This window comes from Arachis stenosperma, chromosome 6 (assembly GCF_014773155.1).
Source record: "Arachis stenosperma cultivar V10309 chromosome 6, arast.V10309.gnm1.PFL2, whole genome shotgun sequence".
In the NCBI taxonomy this organism is placed as follows: domain Eukaryota; kingdom Viridiplantae; phylum Streptophyta; class Magnoliopsida; order Fabales; family Fabaceae; genus Arachis; species Arachis stenosperma.
The window spans coordinates 109,094,076-109,115,919 of record NC_080382.1 but is presented as its reverse complement, the minus strand read 5'-3'; the positions used below and the strand labels follow the sequence as shown (position 1 = coordinate 109,115,919).

The window sequence follows — 21,844 nt, the reverse complement described above, 5'->3', positions numbered from 1 at the left end:
TTTAATAATGAATTCTAGAGTTTCATGATGATCTGTTGAAGTCTGGCTGGCTGTGAAGCCATGTCTAATCTTATTGGACCGAGGTTTCAACTTATCATCACAAGAGCTTGTTGATTTCTATCAATCTTGCTGTTGGAGCAATGATCTGCTGAGGCTTGGCTGGCCATTGGCCATGTCTAGTGTTTTGGACCGGAGCTCTCTTTGAAAGCTTGGCTGACTGTGAAGCCATGTCTAATTCCTGGACCGGAGTCTTAGACTAGCATTGCAATGATTCCTGGAATTCTCATTAAGAATTCTGAACCTTTATTTTCTTTTTTTTCATATAATTTTCGAAAAAATCCAAAAAAATTTTCAAAATCATAAAAAAAAACCAAAAATATTTTATGTTTCTTGTTGAGTCTAGTGTCTTATTTTAAGTTTGGTGTCTTGCATGCATTGTTTATTTGATCTTGGTTCTATTTTCAAGTCAATAATACAGAGAACTGAAGATTCAGTACATGCAGCAGAGGAATTACACAGAAAAAGCTGGGCGTTCAAAACGCCCAGTAAAGAAAGGAAAACTGGCGTTTAAACGCCAGCCAGGATACCTGGTTGGGCGTTTAACGCCCAAAAGGGTAGTGCATTGGGCGTTAAACGCCAGAATGTGCACCATTCTGGGCGTTTAACGCCAGGATGGCACAAGAGGGAAGATTTTGTTTTTAATGCAATTTTTTTTCAAGTTTTCAAAGTTTTTCAAAATCAAATCTTTTTCAAATCAAATCTTTTCAATAAAATCTTTTTCAAAATCAATTTCTTTCCATTTTAAAAAATACTTGCTATCAATTAATGATTTGATTCAACATTTCAAGTATGTTGCCTTTTCTGTTGAGAAAGGTTTAATGTTTGAATCATATCTTTTCTTGTTAGGCAAGTCATCATTTTTTAAAATCAAATCTTTTTAAATTGTTTTTCAAATCATATCTTTTTAAAACCATAACTTTTTCAATCATATCTTTTTAATCACATCTTTTTCAAAAAAAGTTTTCAATCATATCTTCTTCAAAATCTTTTTCAAAATGATTTTAAAATCTTTCTAATTAATTTTCGAAAAAACTCTCCCTCTCTTCTCACATCCTTCTATTTATGGAGTAACACTCCTCCTCAATGCACAATTCGAACTCTGTCTCACTAAGTTCGAATTCTTCTCCCTCTTCCTTCCATTTTTCTGTTCCTCTGACACCTCAAGGAATCTCTATACTGTGACATAGAGGATTCCATATTTTCTTGTTCTCTTCTCTTTCATATGAGCAGGAGCAAAGACAAAAGCATTCTTGTTGAGGCTGACCCTGAACCTGAAAGGACCTTGAAGCAAAAGCTAAGAGAAGCTAAAGCACAACTCTCTGTAGAGGACCTAACAGAATTCTTCAAAGAAGAAGAACCTATGGCAGCCGAAAACAACAACAATGCCAACAATGCAAGGAAGGTGCTGGGTGACTTTACTGCACCCACTCCCGACTTCTATGGGAGAAGCATCTCTATCCCTGCCATTGGAGCAAACAACTTTGAGCTTAAGCCTCAATTAGTTTCTCTGATGCAACAGAATTGCAAGTTCCATGGACTTCCATTGGAAGATCCTCATCAGTTTTTAGCTGAATTCTTGCAAATCTGTGACACTGTCAAGACTAATGGGGTTGACCCTGAGGTCTACAGACTTATGCTATTCCCTTTCGCTATAAGAGACAGAGCTAGGATATGGTTGGACTCACAACCTAAAGAAAGCCTGAACTCTTGGGAAAAGCTAGTCAATGCCTTCTTGGCAAAGTTCTTTCCACCTCAAAAATTGAGTAAGCTTAGAGTGGAAGTCCAAACCTTCAGACAGAAGGAAGGTGAATCCCTCTATGAAGCTTGGGAAAGATACAAACAATTAATCAGAAAGTGTCCCTCTGACATGCTTTCTGAATAGAGCATCATAGGTATTTTCTATGATGGTCTATCTGAACTGTCCAAGATGTCTTTGGATAGCTCTGCTGGAGGATCTCTTCATTTGAAGAAGATGCCTGCAGAAGCTCAAAAACTAATTGAAATGGTTGCAAATAACCAATTCATGTACACTTCCGAAAGAAATCCTGTGAACAATGGGACAAATCAGAAGAAAGGAGTTCTTGAGATTGATACTCTGAATGCCATATTGGCTCAGAACAAAATATTGACTCAGCAAGTCAATTTGATTTTTCAAAGTTTGTCTGGAATGTAAAATGCACCAAGCAGTACTAAGGATGCTTCATCTGAAGAAGAAGCTTATGATCCTGAGAACCCTTCAATGGAAGAGGTGAATTACCTAGGAGAACCCTATGGAAACACCTATAATTCTTCATGGAGAAATCATCCAAATTTCTCATGGAAGGATCAACAGAAACCTCAACAAGGTTTCAACAACAATAATGGTGGAAGAAACAGGTTTAGCAATGGCAAACCTTTTCCATCATCTTCTCAGCAACAGACAGAAAATTCTAAGCAGAACCACTCTGACTTAGCAACCATGGTCTCTGATCTAATCAAAACCACTCAAAGTTTCATGAATGAAACAAAGTCCTCCATTAGAAACTTGGAGGCACAAGTGGGACAGCTGAGCAAGAAAATTACTGAACTCCCTCCTAGTACTCTTCCAAGCAATACAGAAGAAAATCCAAAAGGAGAGTGCAAGGCCATCAACATGGCCGAATTTGGAGAGGAGGAAGAGGCAGTGAACGCCACTGAGGAAGACCTCAATGGACGCCCACTGGCCTCCAAAGAGTTCCCTAATGAGGAACCATGGGAATCTGAGGCTCACACTGAGACCATAGAGGTTCCATTGGATTTACTTCTGCCATTCATGAGCTCTGATGAGTATTCCTCCTCTGAAGAGGATGAGTATGTCACTGAAGAGCAAGTTGCTAAATACCTTGGAGCAATCATGAAACTAAATGACAAGTTATTTGGTAATGAGACTTGGGAGGATGAACCTCCTTTGCTCACCAAAGAAACGGATGACTTGTCTAGGCAGAAATTACCTCAAAAGAGACAAGATCCTGGAAAGTTCTCAATTCCTTGCGCCATAGGCACCATGACCTTCAAGAAGGCCTTGTGTGACCTAGGGTCAAGTGTAAACCTCATGCCTCTCTCTGTAATGGAGAAGCTAGGGATCTTTGAGGTACAAGCTGCAAGAATCTCACTAGAGATGGCAGACAATTCAAAAAAATAAGCTTATGGACTTGTAGAGGATGTTCTGGTAAAGATTGAAGACCATTACATCCCTGCTGATTTCATAGTCCTAGAGACTGGGAGGAGCATGGATGAATCTATCATTCTTGGCAGACCCTTTCTAGCCACAGCAAAGGCTGTGATTGATGTTGACAGAGGGGAATTGATCATTCAAGTGAATAAAGAATCCTTTGTGTTTAAGACTCAAGGATATCCCTCTGTCACCATGGAGAGGAAGCATGAAGAGCTTCTCTCAAAACAGAGTCAAACAGAGCCCCCACAGTCAAACTCTAAATTTGGTGTTGGGAGGCCACAACCAAATTCTAAGTTTGGTGCTGAACCCCCACACTCAAACTTTAAGTTTGATGTTGGGAGGTTCCAACATTGCTCTGAGTATCTGTGAGGCTCATGAGAGCCCTCTGTCAAGCTACTGACATTAAAGAAGCGCTTGTTGGGAGGCAACCCAATGTTATATTTTATCTATTTTCCTTTGTTATTTTATGTTTTCTGTAGGTTGATGATCATGAGAAGTCACAAAGTCAATTGAAAAAGCAAAAACAGAATGAAAAACAGAAAAAAAAACAGCACACCCTGGAGGAGAATTTACTGGCGTTTAAACGCCAGTAAGGCTAGCAGATGGGCGTTTAACGCCCAGTCTGGCACCATTCTGGGCGTTTAACGCCAGAAAAGGGCACCAGACTGGCGTTAAACGCCAGAAAAGGGCAAGAACTTGGCGTTAAACGCCAGAAATGGGCACCAGCCCGGCGTTTAACGCCAGAATTGGCTCAGAATGCATTTTTGCACGCCATTTGGTGCAGGGATGACTTTTCCTTGACACCTCAGGATCTGTGGACCCCACAGGATCCCCACCAACCCCACCACCCTCTTTCTTCTTCACCCATTCACCAATCACCTCAATACCTCTTCCCCAAAAACCCTTCACCTATCAAATCCCATCTTTCTCTTCACCACTCACATCCATCCTTCATAAAACCCCACCTACCTCACCATTCAAATTCAAACCACTTTCCCTCCCAAACCCACCCATAATGGCCGAACCCTACCCCTCTCTCCACCCCTATATAAACCCATCTTCACTCCCTCATTTTCACACACCCTACACACCACTTCTTCCCCTTTGGCCGAACCACAAGCCATCTTCATCTCCTCCATTTTCTTCTTCTTCTACTCTCTTCTTTCTTCTTTTGCTCGAGGACGAGCAAACCTTTTAAGTTTGGTGTGGTAAAAGCATTGCTTTTTGTTTTTTCATAACCATTTATGGCATCCAAGGCCGGAGAAACCTCTAGAAAGAGGAAAGGGAAGGCAAAAGCTTCCACCTCCGAGTTATGGGAGATGGAGAGATTCATCTCAAGGGTGCATCAAGACCACTTCTATGAAGTTGTGGCCTTGAAGAAGGTGATCCCCGAGGTCCCTTTCAAACTCAAGAAGAGTGAATATCCGGAGATCCGACATGAGATTCAAAGAAGAGGTTGGGAAGTTCTTACCAACCCCATTCAACAAGTCAGAATCTTAATGGTTCAAGAGTTCTATGCCAATGTATGGATCACCAAGAACCATGATCAAAGTGTGAACCCGGACCCAAAGAATTGGCTTACAATGGTTCGGGGGAAATGCTTAGATTTTAGTCCGGAAAATATAAGGTTGGCATTCAACTTGCCCATGATGCAAGGAGATGAACATCCTTACACTAGAAGGGTCAACTTTGATCAAAGGTTGGACCAAGTCCTCACTGACATTTGTGAAGAGGGCGCCCAATGGAAGAGAGATTCAAGAGGGAAGCCGGTTCAATTGAGAAGGCATGACCTCAAGCCCGTGGCTAGGGGATGGTTGGAGTTTATCCAACGCTCAATCATTCCCACTAGCAACCGGTCCGAAGTTACTATAGACCGGGCCATCATGATCCATAGCATCATGATTGGAGAAGAAATAGAAGTTCATGAGGTTATAGCCCAAGAACTCTATAAGGTGGCGGACAAGTCCTCTACCTTGGCAAGGTTAGCCTTTCCTCATCTCATTTGTCACCTCTGTTATTCAGTAGGAGTTGACATAGAAGGAGACATCCTCATTGATGAGGACAAGCCCATCACTAAGAAAAGGATGGAGCAAACAAGAGACCCCTCTCATCATGAAATCCCTGAGATGCCTCAAGGGATGCACTTTCCTCCACAAAACTATTGGGAGCAAATCAACACCTCCCTAGGAGAATTGAGTTCCAACATGGGACAACTAAGGGTGGAGCACCAAGAACACTCTATCATCCTCCATGAAATTAGAGAAGATCAAAGAATCATGAGAGAGGAGCAACAAAGGCAAGGAAGAGACATTGAGGAGCTCAAGCACTCCATAAGACCTTCAAGAGGAAGAACAAGCCGCCATCACTAAGGTGGAGCCGTTCTTTAATCTCCTTGTTCTTTATTTTCCTGTTTTTCGAATTTTCATGCTTATGTTTATCTATGTTTGTGTCTTATGATCATTAATGTCTTAGTGTCTATGCCTTAAAGTTATGAATGTCCTATGAATCCATCACCTTTCTTAAGAAAAATGTTCTTAATTGAAAAAGAGAAGAATTGCATGAATTTCAGATTTTATAACAGATTAATTATTTTGATGTGGTGGCAACACTTTTGTTTTCTGAATGTATGCTTAAACAGTGCATATGTCTTTTGAATTTGTGGTTCATGAATGTTAAAGTTGTTGGCTCTTGAAAGAATGATGAAAAAGGAGACATGTTACTGAGGATCTGAAAAATCATAAAAATGATTCTTGAAGCAAGAAAAAGCAGTGAATACAAAAAAAAAATGAAAAAAAGAAGGGAGGAAGAGAAAAAGAAAGAAAAAAGAAAGAAATAAAGTTGTGATCCAAGGCAAAAAGAGTGTGCTTAAGAACCCTGGACACCTCTAATTGGGGACTCTAGCAAAGCTGAGTCACAATCTGAAAAGGTTCACCCAATTATGTGTCTGTGGCATGTATGTATCCGGTGGTAATACTGGAAGACAGAGTGCTTTGGGCCACGGCCAAGACTCATAAAGTAGCTGTGTTCAAGAATCATCAAACTTAACTAGGAGAATCAATAACACTATCTGGATTCTGAGTTCCTAAAGAAGCCAATCATTCTGAATTTCAAAGGATAAAGTGAGATGCCAAAACTGTTCAGAGGCAAAAAGCTAAAAGCCCCGCTCATCTAATTAATACTGATCTTCATAGATGTTTTTGGAGTTCATTGCATATTCTCTTCTTTTTATCTTGTTTGATTTTCAGTTGCTTGGGGACAAGCAACAATTTAAGTTTGGTGTTGTGATGAGCAGATAATTTGTACGCTTTTTGGCATTGTTTTTAGTATGTTTTTAGTAGGATTTAGTTAGTTTTTAGTATATTTTTATTAGTTTTTAGTTAAAATTCACTTTTCTGGACTTTACTATGAGTTTGTGTATTTTTCTATGATTTCAGGTATTTTCTGGCTGAAATTGAGGGACCTGAGCAAAAATCTGATTCAGAGACTGAAAAGGACTGCAGATGCTGTTGGATTCTGACCTCCCTATACTCGAAGTGGATTTTCTGGAGCTACAGAAGCCCAATTGGCGCGCTCTCAACGGCTTTAAAAAGTAGACATCTTGGGCTTTCCAGCAATATATGATAGTCCATACTTTGCCCAAGATTTGATGGCCCAAACTGGCGTTCAAAGTCACCTTCAGAATTCCCAGCGTTAAACGCCGGAACTGGCACCAAAGTGGGAGTTAAACGCCCAAACTGGCACAAAAGCTGGCGTTTAACTCCAAGAAGAGTCTCTACATGAAAATGCTTCATTGCTCAGCCCAAGCACACACCAAGTGGGCCCGGAAGTGGATTTTTATGTCATTTACTCATCTTTGTAATTCTTAAGCTACTAGTTCCCTATAAATAGGACCTTTTACTATTGTATTTTCATCTTCGGACATCTAGTTCTTAGATCATTGGGAGGCTGGCCTCACGGCCATGCCTAGACCTTGTTCTTATGTATTTTCAACGGTGGAGTTTCTACACACCATAGATTAAGGTGTGGAGCTCTGCTGTATGATGAGCGGGTAATTTGTATACTTTTTGGCATTGTTTTTAGTATGTTTTTGATATGATATAGTTAGTTTTTAGTATATTTTTATTAGTTTTTAATTAAAATTCACTTTTCTGGACTTTACTATGAGTTTGTGTGTTTTTCTGTGATTTCAGGTATTTTCTGGCTGAAATTGAGGGACCTGAGCAAAAATCTGATCCAGAGACTCAAAAGGACTGCAGATGCTGTTGGATTCTGACCTCCCTGCACTCGAAGCGGATTTTCTGGAGCTACAGAAGCCCAATTGGCGCGCTCTCAACAGCGTTGGAAAGTAGACATCCTGGGCTTTCCAGAAATATATAATAGTCCATACTTTGCCCAAGATTTGATGGCCCAAACCGGCGTTCAAAGTCACCTCAAGAAATTCCAGCGTTAAACGCCGGAACTGGCACCTAAATGGGAGTTAAACGCCCAAACTGGCACCAAAGCTGGCGTTTAACTCCAAGAAGAGTCTCTACACGAAATTTCTTCATTGCTCAGCCCAAGCACACACCAAGTGGGCCCGGAAGTGGATTTTTATGTCATTTACTTATTTCTGTACACCTTAGGCTACTAGTTTCTTATAAGTAGGACCTTTACTATTGTATAGAAATCTTTTGATCACTTTTAGATCTCTAGATCATCTTTGAACATTTTAGTTCTTAGATCATTGGGAGGCTGGCCATTCGGCCATGCCTAGACCTTATGCTTATGTATTTTCAACGGTGGAGTTTCTACACACCATAGATTAAGGTGTGGAGCTCTGCTGTACCTCGAGTATTAATGCAATTACTATTGTTCTTCCATTCAAATTCCGCTTGTTCTTTTACCAAGATATCACTTGTTCTTCAACATGATGAAGGTGATGATTGACGCCCATCACCATTCTCACCCATGAACAAGGTGACTGACAACCATTCTTGTTCTACAAGCATCTGAGGCTTAGTGAATATCTCTTGGATTCCTGATTGCACGATGCATGGTTGATCGCCTGACAACCGAGTGCTCGCCTGACAAACGAGCCAGCCATTCCGTGAGATCAGAGTCTTCGTGGTATAGGCAAGAACTGATGGCAGCATTCAAGAGAATCCGGAAGGTCTAACCTTGTCTGTGGTATTCTGAGTAGGATTCAATGACTGAATGACTGTGACATGCTTCAAACCTGTAACCTACTGGGCGTTCGTGACAGACGCAAAAGAGTTATTCTATTTCGGTAGAGGAGGGAACCAAACCGGTGATTGGCAGCACTGTGACAGAGTGTGTGCATTAGCTTTCACTGCGCGGATGGGAGGTAGCTGCTGACAACAGTGAAACCTTACACGAGCTTGCCATGGAAAGGAGTAAGAAGGATTGGATGAAGGCAATAGGAAAGCAGAGAGACGGAAGGGAAGGCATCTTCATACACTTGTCTGAAGCTCTTACACCAATGATATACATAAGTATCACTATCTTTATCTTTTATGTTATTTTCGTTCATCACCATATACATCTGAGTTTGCCTGACTAAGATTTACAAGATGACCATAGCTTGCTTCAATGCTAACAATCTCCGTGGGATCGACCCTTACTCACGTAAGGTTTATTACTTGGACGACCCAGTGCACTTGCTGGTTAGTTGTGCGAAGTTGTGTAATGCCATGGTATTGAGCCGCCAAGTTCTTGGAGCCATTACCGGGGATTATTTGAGTTGTGAAAAAGTATTGTTCACAATTTCGCGCACCAAGTTTTTGGCGCCGTTGCCGGGGATTGTTCAAGTTTTGAGCAAGCTTTTGGTAACATCAGTGCCAAGATCCGGCAACAACATCAAGTTTTTGGTGTTATTGCCCGGATTGTTTAGGCTGGACAACTGACGGTTCATCTTGTTGCTTAGATTAGGTATTAATTTTTTTTTCGAAATTCTTGAAGATGAATTCTAGAGTTTCATGATGATTTGTTGAAATCTGGCTGGCTGAGAAGCCATGTCTAATCTGATTGGACCGAGGTTTCAACTTATCACCACAAGAGCTTGTTGATTCTCATCAATTTTGCTCTTGGAGCAGTGATCTGCTAAGATTTGGCTGACCTTTGGTCATGTCTAGTGTTTTGGACCGAAGCTTTCTTTGAAAGCTTGGCTGGCTGTGAAGCCATGTCTAATTCCTGGACCGGAGTCTTAGACTAGCATTGCACTGATTCCTGGAATTCTCATTAAGAATTTTGATACCTTTTCCTTCTTAATTTTCGAAAAACACAAAAAAATTTACAAAACCAAAAAGACCAAAAATATTTGATGTTTCTTGCATAAGTTTAGTGTCTCATCCTAAGTTTGGTGTCAAATGCATGCTTTTGTTATAATTTTCGAATCCATGCATATATTTCTTTGTTTTGATCTTTGAATTCTATTGACTTGAAGTATTTTGTGTGTCTCATATGCATTTTCATATTGTTAGTGTCAGTAGTATACAAACTGCTAAGTTTGGTGTCTTGCATGCATTGTTAATTGATTCATTTTGCATTTTGATTATTAAAAAAATCTAAAAATATTTTTAATTTGTGTCTTTTCAAGTCAATGATACAAAGAATTGAAGATTCAGAACATACTGCAGAGGAATTACACAGAAAAAGCTGAGCATTCAAAAATGCCCAGTGAAGAAGGCAGACTGGCGTTTAAACGCCAGCCAGGGTACCTGGTTGGGCGTTTAACGCCCAAAAAGGGTGCATTTTGGGCGTTAAACGCCAGAATGTATACCATTCTGGGCGTTTAACGCCAGGATGGTGCTAAGGGGAAGATTTTGTTTTCAAATCAATTTTTTCTTAGTTTTTCAAAATCAAATCTTTTTCAAATCAATTCTTTTCAATCAAATGTTTTCAAAATCAATTTCTTTCCTTTTTAAAAGATACTTACTAACAATTAATGATTTGATTGAACATCTCAAAAATTGTTGCCTTTTCTGTTGAGAAAGGTTTTATGTTTGAATCATATCTTTTCTTGTTAGGCAAGTCATTAATTTTTAAATCAAATCTTTTCAAATTATTTTCAATTCATATCTTTTCAAATTGTTTTCAAATCATATCTTTTAAAATTGTTTTTAAACCATATCTTTTAAAATTGTTTTCAAATCATATCTTCTCAATCACATCTTTTTCAACCATAACTTTTCAATTAAATCTTTTTAACCACATCTTTTTCAAAATAGTTTTCAATCAAATCTTTTAATTTCTAATTTCAAATTCTTTTTCAAAAATCACTTGATTTCTTTCTCACCTTGAATTTTCGAAAATTCCCAATCAAATTTTCAAAATGTTTTCAAAATCTTTTGATTGAATTTTCGAAAATTCTCTTCCCTCCTTTCCACATCCTTCTATTTATGGAGTACCACTCCTTCTAAATGCACAATTCGAACCTTATCTAAGTAAAGTTCGAATTCTTCTTCTCCTTCTTCTTTCTATTTCTCTTTTCCTCTGACATTTCAAGGGATCTCTATACTGTGACATAGAGGATTCCACATTCTCTTTTTCTCTTCTCTTTCTTATGAGCAGAAGCAGAGACAAAGGCATTCTTGTTGAAGCTGACCCTGAACCTGAGAGAACCTTGAAGCGAAAGCTAAGAGAGGCCAAAGCACAACTCTCTTTAGAGGACTTGACCGAATTCTTCAAGGAAGAAGACATGGCAGCCGAAAACAACAACAATGCCAACAATGCAAGGAAGGTGCTGGGTGACTTTACTGCACCTACTCCTGATTTCTATGGGAGAAGCATCTCTATCCCTGCCATTGGAGCAAACAACTTTGAGCTAAAGCCTCAATTAGTTTCTCTAATGCAACAGAATTGCAAGTTCCATGGACTTACAATGGAAGATCCTCATCAGTTTTTAGCTGAATTCTTGCAAATCTGTGACACAGTCAAGACTAATGGGGTTAACCCTGAGGTCTATAGACTGATGCTATTCCCTTTTGCTGTAAGAGACAGAGCTAGAATATGGTTGGATTCTCAACCTAAGGAAAGCCTTGACTCTTGGGAAAAGCTAGTCAATGCCTTCTTGGCAAAGTTCTTTCCACCACAAAGATGGAGTAAGCTTAGAGTGGAAGTCCAAACCTTCAGACAGAAGGATGGAGAATCCCTCTATGAAGCTTGGGAAAGATACAAACAATTAATCAGAAGATGTCCTTCAGACATGCTTTCTGAATGGAGCATCATAGGTATTTTTTATGATGGTCTCTCTGAACTATCCAAGATGTCCTTGGATAGCTCTGCAGGAGGATCTCTTCATCTGAAGAAGATGCCTGCAGAAGCTCAGGAACTGATTGAAATGGTTGCAAATAACCAATTCATGTACACTTCTGAAAGGAATCCTGTGAACAATGGGACTAATCAGAAGAAAGGAGTTCTTGAGATTGACACTCTGAATGCCATATTGGCTCAGAACAAGATATTGACTCAACAAGTCAATTTGATCTCTCAAAGTCTGTCTGGAATGCAAAATGCACCAAACAGTACTAAGGATGCTTCATCTGAGGAAGAAGCTTATGATCCTGAGAACCCTTCAATGGAAGAGGTGAATTACCTAGGAGAACCCTATGGAAACACCTACAATTCTTCATGGAGAAATCACCCAAATTTCTCATGGAAGAATCAAGAGAGACCTCAACAAGGTTTCAATAACAATAATGGTGGAAGAAACAGGCCTGGTAACAACAAGCCTTTTCCATCATCTTCTCAGCAACAGACAGAGAGTTCTAAGCAGAGCACTTCTGACTTAGCAACAATGGTCTCTGATCTAATAAAGACCACTCAAGTTTCATGAATGAAACAAGGTCCTCCATCAGAAATTTGGAAGGACAAGTGGGTCAGCTGAGCAAGAAAGTTACTGAACTCCCTCCTAGTACTCTCCCAAGTAATACAGAAGAAAATCCGAAAGGAGAGTGCAAGGCCATTAACATGGCCGAATATGGAAAGGAAGAGAGGAAGAAGACGCCACTGAGAAAGACCTCAGTGGGCGTGCACCACTCTCCTCTGAGTTCCTCAATAAGGAACAATGGGAATCTGAGGCTCAAATTGAGACCATAGAGATTCCATTGGACTTACTTCTGCCATTCATGAGCTCTGATGAGTATACTTCCTCTGAAGAGGATGAGTATGTCACAGAAGAGCAAGTTGCTAAATACCTTGGAGCAATCATGAAGCTAAATGACAAGTTATTTGGAAATGAGACTTGGGAAGATGAACCTCCCTTGCTCACCAAGGAACTGGATGACTTGTCTAGGCATAAACTGCCCCAAAAGAGGCAGGATCCTGGGAAGTTTTCTATACCTTGTACTATAGGTACCATGACCTTCAAGAAGGCCTTGTGTGACCTAGGGTCAAGTGTAAACCTCATGCCCCTCTCTGTAATGGAGAAATTAGGGATCTTTGAGGTGCAAGCTGCAAGAATCTCATTAGAGATGGCAGACAATTCAAGAAAACAAGCTCATGGACTTGTAGAGAATGTTTTGGTGAAGATTGAAGACCATTACATTCCTACTGACTTCATAGTCCTAGAGACTGGGAAGTGCATGGATGAATCCATCATCCTTGGCAGACCCTTCCTAGCCACAGCAAAGGCTGTGATTGATGTTGATAGAGGAGAGTTGATCATTCAAGTGAATGAAAAATCCTTGGTGTTTAAGGCCCAAGGATATCCCTCTGTCATCATGGAGAGGAAGCATGAAGAGCTTCTCTCAAAACAGAGCCAAGCAGAGCCCCCACAGTCAAACTCTAAGTTTGGTGTTGGGAGGCCACAACCAAACTCTAAGTTTGGTGTTGAAACCCCACATTCAAACTCTAAGTTTGGTGTTGGGAGGTTTCAACAAGGTTCTGAGTGTTTCTGAGGCTCCATGGGAGTCCTCTGTCAAGCTAATGACATTAAAGAAGCGCTTGTTGGGAGGCAACCCAATGTTTTATAATTAATTATTTTCTTTTGTTATTTTATCTTTTTTGTAGGTTGATGATCATAAGAAGTCACAAAAATAATGAAAAAAAGCAAAAACAGAATGAAAAACAGGAAGAAAAACAGCACACCCTGGAGGAAGAAGCTGCTGGCGTTCAAACGCCAGTAAGCCTTGCTGTTGGGCGTTTAACGCCCAGTCTGGCACCATTCTGGGCGTTTAACGCCAGAAAGGGGCACCAGACTGGCGTTAAACGCCAGTAAAGGGCAAGAACCTGGCGTTAAACGCCAGGAATGGGCACCAGTCCGGCGTTTAACGCCAGAAATGGCTCAAAACGTGATTTTGAGCAACTTTTGGTGCAGGGATGACTTTTCCTTGACACTACAGGATCTGTGGACCCCACAGGACCCTACCATCACTCTCTCTCTTCTTCCCCCATTCACCAATCACCTCAATACCTCTTCCCCAAAAACCCCTCAACTATCAAATCCCATCTTTCTCTTCACCACTCACATCCATCCTTCATAAAACCCCACCAATCTTACCCTTCTTGGCCGAACACACTTCCATCTCCCTCTTCCTCATTTCTTCTTCTTCTACTCTCTTCTTTCTTCTTTTGCTCGAGGACGAGCAAACATTTTAAGTTTGGTGTGGTAAAAGCATTGCTTTTTCATAACCATTATGGCACCAAAGGCCGGAGAAACCTCTAGAAAGAGGAAAGGGAAGGCAAAGGCTTCCACCTCCGAGTCATGGGAGATGGATAGATTCCTCTCAAAGGTGCATCAAGACCACTTCTATGAAGTTGTGGCCTTGAAGAAGGTGATCCCCGAAGTCCCCTTTTCACTCAAAAAGGGTGAATATCCGGAGATCCGCCATGAGATCCGAAGAAGAGGTTGGGAAGTACTTACCAACCCCATTCAACATGTCGGAATCTTGATGGTTCAAGAGTTCTATGCCAATGCATGGATCACAAAGAACCATGACCAAAGTGTGAACCCGAATCCAAAGAATTATCTCACTATGGTTCGGGGGAAATACTTGGATTTTAGTCCGGAGAGTGTGAGGGTGGCGTTCAACTTGCCTATGATGCAAGGAGATGAGCATCCTTACACTAGAAGGGTCAACTTTGATCAAAGGTTGGACCAAGTCCTCACAGTCATATGTGAAGAGGGCGCACAATGGAAGCAAGATTCAAGAGGAAAGCCGGTCCAATTGAGAAGGCATGACCTCAAGCCAGTGGCTAGAGGATGGTTAGAGTTCATACAACGCTCAATCATCCCCACTAGCAACCGGTCCGAAGCTACCATAGACCGGGCCATCATGATCCATAGTATCATGATTGGAGAAGAAATAGAGGTTCATGAGGTTATAGCCCAAGAACTCTATAAGGTGGCAGACAAGACCTCCACCTTGGCAAGGTTAGCCTTTCCTCATCTCATTTGTCACCTCTGTTATTCAGTTGGAGTTGACATAGAGGGAGACATTCCCATTGATGAGGACAAGCCCATCACCAAGAAAAGGATGGAGTACACAAGAGACCTCACTCATCATGAGATCCCTGAGATTCCTCAAGGAATGAACTTTCCTCCACAAAACTATTGGGAGCAACTAAACACCTCCCTAGGAGAACTAAGTTCCAACATGGGACAACTAAGGGTGGAGCATCAAGAACACTCCATCATCCTTCATGAAATTAGAGAAGATCAAAGAATCATGAGGGAGGAGCAACAAAGACAAGGAAGAGACATTGAGGAGCTCAAGCACTCCATAGGATCTTCAAGAGCAAGAAAGAGCCGCCATCACTAAGGTGGACCCGTTCTTTGATTTCCTTGTTATTGTTCTTCTGTTTTTTCGAATTTTAATGCTTATGTTTATCTATGTTTGTGTCTTATGATCATTAGTGTCTTAGTGTCTATGCCTTAAAGTTATGAATGTCCTATGAATCCATCACCTTTCTTCAACAAAAACGTGCCTAATTGATAAAAGAAAGAATTGCATGAATTTTGAATTTTATAACAGTTTAATTATTTTGATGTGGTGGCAATATTTTTGTTCTCTGAATGTATGCTTAAACAGTGCATATGTCTTTTGAATTTGTGGTTCATGAATGTTGGCTCTTGAAAGAATGATGAAAAAGGAGACATGTTACTAAGGATCTGAAAAATCAATAAAATGATTCTTGAAGCAAGAAAAAGCAGTGAATACAAAAAAAAAAAGAGAAGAAAGCAAGCAAAAAAAAAATCGAAAAAAAAGAGAGAAAGAAAAAAGAAAAGAAATAAAGTTGTGATCCAAGGCAAATAAGAGTGTGCTTAAGAACCCTGGGCACCTCTAATTGGGGACTTTAGCAAAGCTGAGTCACAATCTGAAAAGGTTCACCCAATTATGTGTCTGTGGCATATATGTATCCGGTGGTAATACTGGAAGACAGAGTGCTTTGGGCCACAGCCAAGACTCAATAAGTAGCTGTGTTCAAGAATCATCATACTTAACTAGGAGAATCATAACACTATCCGATTCTGAGTTCCTAAAGAAGCCAATCATTCTGAACTACAAGGGATAGAGTGAGATGCCAAAACTATTCAGAGACAAAAAGATAAAAGCCCCGCTCATCTAATTAATACTAATCTTCACAGATGTTTTTGGAGTTCATTGCATATTCTCTTCTTTTTTTTATCATTATTTGATTTTCAGTTGCTTGGGGACAAGCAACAATTTAAGTTTGGTGTTGTGATGAGCGGGTAATTTGTATACTTTTTGGCATTGTTTTTAGTATGTTTTTGATATGATATAGTTAGTTTTTAGTATATTTTTATTAGTTTTTAATTAAAATTCACTTTTCTGGACTTTACTATGAGTTTGTGTATTTTTCTGTGATTTCAGGTATTTTCTGGCTGAAATTGAGGGACCTGAGCAAAAATCTGATCCAGAGACTCAAAAGGACTGCAGATGCTGTTGGATTCTGACCTCCCTGCACTCGAAGCGGATTTTCTGGAGCTACAGAAGCCCAATTGGCGCGCTCTCAACGGCGTTGGAAAGTAGACATCCTGGGCTTTCCAGAAATATATAATAGTCCATACTTTGCCCAAGATTTGATGGCCCAAACCGGCGTTCAAAGTCACCTCAAGAAATTCCAGCGTTAAACGCCGGAACTGGCACCTAAATGGGAGTTAAACGCCCAAACTGGCACCAAAGCTGGCGTTTAACTCCAAGAAGAGTCTCTACACGAAATTTCTTCATTGCTCAGCCCAAGCACACACCAAGTGGGCCCGGAAGTGGATTTTTATGTCATTTACTTATTTCTGTACACCTTAGGCTACTAGTTTCTTATAAGTAGGACCTTTTACTATTGTATAGAAATCTTTTGATCACTTTTAGATCTCTAGATCATCTTTGAACATTTTAGTTCTTAGATCATTGGGAGGCTGGCCATTCGGCCATGCCTAGACCTTATGCTTATGTATTTTCAACGGTGGAGTTTCTACACACCATAGATTAAGGTGTGGAGCTCTGCTGTACCTCGAGTATTAATGCAATTACTATTGTTCTTCCATTCAAATTCCGCTTGTTCTTTTACCAAGATATCACTTGTTCTTCAACATGATGAAGGTGATGATTGACGCCCATCACCATTCTCACCCATGAACAAGGTGACTGACAACCATTCTTGTTCTACAAGCATCTGAGGCTTAGTGAATATCTCTTGGATTCCTGATTGCACGATGCATGGTTGATCGCCTGACAACCGAGTGCTCGCCTGACAAACGAGCCAGCCATTCCGTGAGATCAGAGTCTTCGTGGTATAGGCAAGAACTGATGGCAGCATTCAAGAGAATCCGGAAGGTCTAACCTTGTCTGTGGTATTCTGAGTAGGATTCAATGACTGAATGACTGTGACATGCTTCAAACCTGTAACCTACTGGGCGTTCGTGACAGACGCAAAAGAGTTATTCTATTCCGGTAGAGGAGGGAACCAAACCGGTGATTGGCAGCACTGTGACAGAGTGTGTGCATTAGCTTTCACTGCGCGGATGGGAGGTAGCTGCTGACAACAGTGAAACCTTACACGAGCTTGCCATGGAAAGGAGTAAGAAGGATTGGATGAAGGCAATAGGAAAGCAGAGAGACGGAAGGGAAGGCATCTTCATACACTTGTCTGAAGCTCTTACACCAATGATATACATAAGTATCACTATCTTTATCTTTTATGTTATTTTCGTTCATCACCATATACATCTGAGTTTGCCTGACTAAGATTTACAAGATGACCATAGCTTGCTTCAATGCTAACAATCTCCGTGGGATCGACCCTTACTCACGTAAGGTTTATTACTTGGACGACCCAGTGCACTTGCTGGTTAGTTGTGCGAAGTTGTGTAATGCCATGGTATTGAGCCGCCAAGTTCTTGGAGCCATTACCGGGGATTATTTGAGTTGTGAAAAAGTATTGTTCACAATTTCGCGCACCAAGTTTTTGGCGCCGTTGCCGGGGATTGTTCAAGTTTTGAGCAAGCTTTTGGTAACATCAGTGCCAAGATCCGGCAACAACATCAAGTTTTTGGTGTTATTGCCCGGGATTGTTTAGGCTGGACAACTGACGGTTCATCTTGTTGCTTAGATTAGGTATTAATTTTTTTTTCGAAATTCTTGAAGATGAATTCTAGAGTTTCATGATGATTTGTTGAAATCTGGCTGGCTGAGAAGCCATGTCTAATCTGATTGGACCGAGGTTTCAACTTATCACCACAAGAGCTTGTTGATTCTCATCAATTTTGCTCTTGGAGCAGTGATCTGCTAAGATTTGGCTGACCTTTGGTCATGTCTAGTGTTTTGGACCGAAGCTTTCTTTGAAAGCTTGGCTGGCTGTGAAGCCATGTCTAATTCCTGGACCGGAGTCTTAGACTAGCATTGCACTGATTCCTGGAATTCTCATTAAGAATTTTGATACCTTTTCCTTCTTAATTTTCGAAAAACACAAAAAAATTTACAAAACCAAAAAGACCAAAATATTGATGTTTCTTGCATAAGTTTAGTGTCTCATCCTAAGTTTGGTGTCAAATGCATGCTTTTGTTATAATTTTCGAATCCATGCATATATTTCTTTGTTTTGATCTTTGAATTCTATTGACTTGAAGTATTTTGTGTGTCTCATATGCATTTTCATATTGTTAGTGTCAGTAGTATACAAACTGCTAAGTTTGGTGTCTTGCATGCATTGTTAATTGATTCATTTTGCATTTTGATTATTAAAAAATCTAAAAATATTTTTAATTTGTGTCTTTTCAAGTCAATGATACAAAGAATTGAAGATTCAGAACATACTGCAGAGGAATTACACAGAAAAAGCTGAGCATTCAAAAATGCCCAGTGAAGAAGGCAGACTGGCGTTTAAACGCCAGCCAGGGTACCTGGTTGGGCGTTTAACGCCCAAAAAGGGTGCATTTTGGGCGTTAAACGCCAGAATGTATACCATTCTGGGCGTTTAACGCCAGGATGGTGCTAAGGGGAAGATTTTGTTTTCAAATCAATTTTTTCTTAGTTTTTCAAAATCAAATCTTTTTCAAATCAATTCTTTTCAATCAAATGTTTTCAAAATCAATTTCTTTCCTTTTTAAAAGATACTTACTAACAATTAATGATTTGATTGAACATCTCAAAAATTGTTGCCTTTTCTGTTGAGAAAGGTTTTATGTTTGAATCATATCTTTTCTTGTTAGGCAAGTCATTAATTTTTAAATCAAATCTTTTCAAATTATTTTCAATTCATATCTTTTCAAATTGTTTTCAAATCATATCTTTTAAAATTGTTTTTAAACCATATCTTTTAAAATTGTTTTCAAATCATATCTTCTCAATCACATCTTTTTCAACCATAACTTTTCAATTAAATCTTTTTAACCACATCTTTTTCAAAATAGTTTTCAATCAAATCTTTTTAATTTCTAATTTCAAATTCTTTTTCAAAAATCACTTGATTTCTTTCTCACCTTGAATTTTCGAAAATTCCCAATCAAATTTTCAAAATGTTTTCAAAATCTTTTGATTGAATTTTCGAAAATTCTCTTCCCTCCTTTCCACATCCTTCTATTTATGGAGTACCACTCCTTCTAAATGCACAATTCGAACCTTATCTAAGTAAAGTTCGAATTCTTCTTCTCCTTCTTCTTTCTATTTCTCTTTTCCTCTGACATTTCAAGGGATCTCTATACTGTGACATAGAGGATTCCACATTCTCTTTTTCTCTTCTCTTTCTTATGAGCAGAAGCAGAGACAAAGGCATTCTTGTTGAAGCTGACCCTGAACCTGAGAGAACCTTGAAGCGAAAGCTAAGAGAGGCCAAAGCACAACTCTCTTTAGAGGACTTGACCGAATTCTTCAAGGAAGAAGACATGGCAGCCGAAAACAACAACAATGCCAACAATGCAAGGAAGGTGCTGGGTGACTTTACTGCACCTACTCCTGATTTCTATGGGAGAAGCATCTCTATCCCTGCCATTGGAGCAAACAACTTTGAGCTAAAGCCTCAATTAGTTTCTCTAATGCAACAGAATTGCAAGTTCCATGGACTTCCAATGGAAGATCCTCATCAGTTTTTAGCTGAATTCTTGCAAATCTGTGACACAGTCAAGACTAATGGGGTTAACCCTGAGGTCTATAGACTGATGCTATTCCCTTTTGCTGTAAGAGACAGAGCTAGAATATGGTTGGATTCTCAACCTAAGGAAAGCCTGGACTCTTGGGAAAAGCTAGTCAATGCCTTCTTGGCAAAGTTCTTTCCACCACAAAGATGGAGTAAGCTTAGAGTGGAAGTCCAAACCTTCAGACAGAAGGATGGAGAATCCCTCTATGAAGCTTGGGAAAGATACAAACAATTAATCAGAAGATGTCCTTCAGACATGCTTTCTGAATGGAGCATCATAGGTATTTTCTATGATGGTCTCTCTGAACTATCCAAGATGTCCTTGGATAGCTCTGCAGGAGGATCTCTTCATCTGAAGAAGACGCCTGCAGAAGCTCAGGAACTGATTGAAATGGTTGCAAATAACCAATTCATGTACACTTCTGAAAGGAATCCTGTGAACAATGGGACTAATCAGAAGAAAGGAGTTCTTGAGATTGACACTCTGAATGCCATATTGGCTCAGAACAAGATATTGACTCAACAAGTCAATTTGATCTCTCAAGTCTGTCTGGAATGCAAAATGCACCAAACAGTACTAAGGATGCTTCATCTGAGGAAGAAGCTTATGATCCTGAGAACCCTTCAATGGAAGAGGTGAATTACCTAGGAGAACCCTATGGAAACACCTACAATTCTTCATGGAGAAATCACCCAAATTTCTCATGGAAGAATCAAGAGAGACCTCAACAAGGTTTCAATAACAATAATGGTGGAAGAAACAGGCCTGGTAACAACAAGCCTTTTCCATCATCTTCTCAGCAACAGACAGAGAGTTCTAAGCAGAGCACTTCTGACTTAGCAACAATGGTCTCTGATCTAATAAAGACCACTCAAAGTTTCATGAATGAAACAAGGTCCTCCATCAGAAATTTGGAAGGACAAGTGGGTCAGCTGAGCAAGAAAGTTACTGAACTCCCTCCTAGTACTCTCCCAAGTAATACAGAAGAAAATCCGAAAGGAGAGTGCAAGGCCATTAACATGGCCGAATATGGAGAGGAAAGAGAGGAAGAAGACGCCACTGAGAAAGACCTCAGTGGGCGTGCACCACTCTCCTCTGAGTTCCTCAATAAGGAACAATGGGAATCTGAGGCTCAAATTGAGACCATAGAGATTCCATTGGACTTACTTCTGCCATTCATGAGCTCTGATGAGTATACTTCCTCTGAAGAGGATGAGTATGTCACAGAAGAGCAAGTTGCTAAATACCTTGGAGCAATCATGAAGCTAAATGACAAGTTATTTGGAAATGAGACTTGGGAAGATGAACCTCCCTTGCTCACCAAGGAACTGGATGACTTGTCTAGGCATAAACTGCCCCAAAAGAGGCAGGATCCTGGGAAGTTTTCTATACCTTGTACTATAGGTACCATGACCTTCAAGAAGGCCTTGTGTGACCTAGGGTCAAGTGTAAACCTCATGCCCCTCTCTGTAATGGAGAAATTAGGGATCTTTGAGGTGCAAGCTGCAAGAATCTCATTAGAGATGGCAGACAATTCAAGAAAACAAGCTCATGGACTTGTAGAGAATGTTTTGGTGAAGATTGAAGACCATTACATTCCTACTGACTTCATAGTCCTAGAGACTGGGAAGTGCATGGATGAATCCATCATCCTTGGCAGACCCTTCCTAGCCACAGCAAAGGCTGTGATTGATGTTGATAGAGGAGAGTTGATCATTCAAGTGAATGAAAAATCCTTGGTGTTTAAGGCCCAAGGATATCCCTCTGTCATCATGGAGAGGAAGCATGAAGAGCTTCTCTCAAAACAGAGCCAAGCAGAGCCCCCACAGTCAAACTCTAAGTTTGGTGTTGGGAGGCCACAACCAAACTCTAAGTTTGGTGTTGAAACCCCACATTCAAACTCTAAGTTTGGTGTTGGGAGGTTTCAACAAGGTTCTGAGTGTTTCTGAGGCTCCATGGGAGTCCTCTGTCAAGCTAATGACATTAAAGAAGCGCTTGTT

The 21,844-nt window shown here is 40.2% G+C and overlaps 3 non-coding genes across 3 annotated transcripts; all 3 read right to left on the bottom strand.

Annotated features, from left to right (window-relative positions):
- Positions 1 to 1,825: 1,825 nt before the first annotated feature.
- LOC130938644 (small nucleolar RNA R71) lies at positions 1,826 to 1,933 on the bottom strand. Its single transcript, XR_009069803.1, has one exon. It is a non-coding gene; the product is annotated as a small nucleolar RNA R71 (small nucleolar RNA).
- A 9,421-nt stretch (positions 1,934 to 11,354) lies between these two features.
- Positions 11,355 to 11,462, bottom strand: LOC130938285 (small nucleolar RNA R71). The gene has a single exon (XR_009069457.1). It is a non-coding gene; the product is annotated as a small nucleolar RNA R71 (small nucleolar RNA).
- Positions 11,463 to 19,997: 8,535 nt separating this feature from the next.
- Positions 19,998 to 20,105, bottom strand: LOC130938284 (small nucleolar RNA R71). Its single transcript, XR_009069456.1, has one exon. It is a non-coding gene; the product is annotated as a small nucleolar RNA R71 (small nucleolar RNA).
- Between the last annotated feature and the right edge of the window lie 1,739 nt (positions 20,106 to 21,844).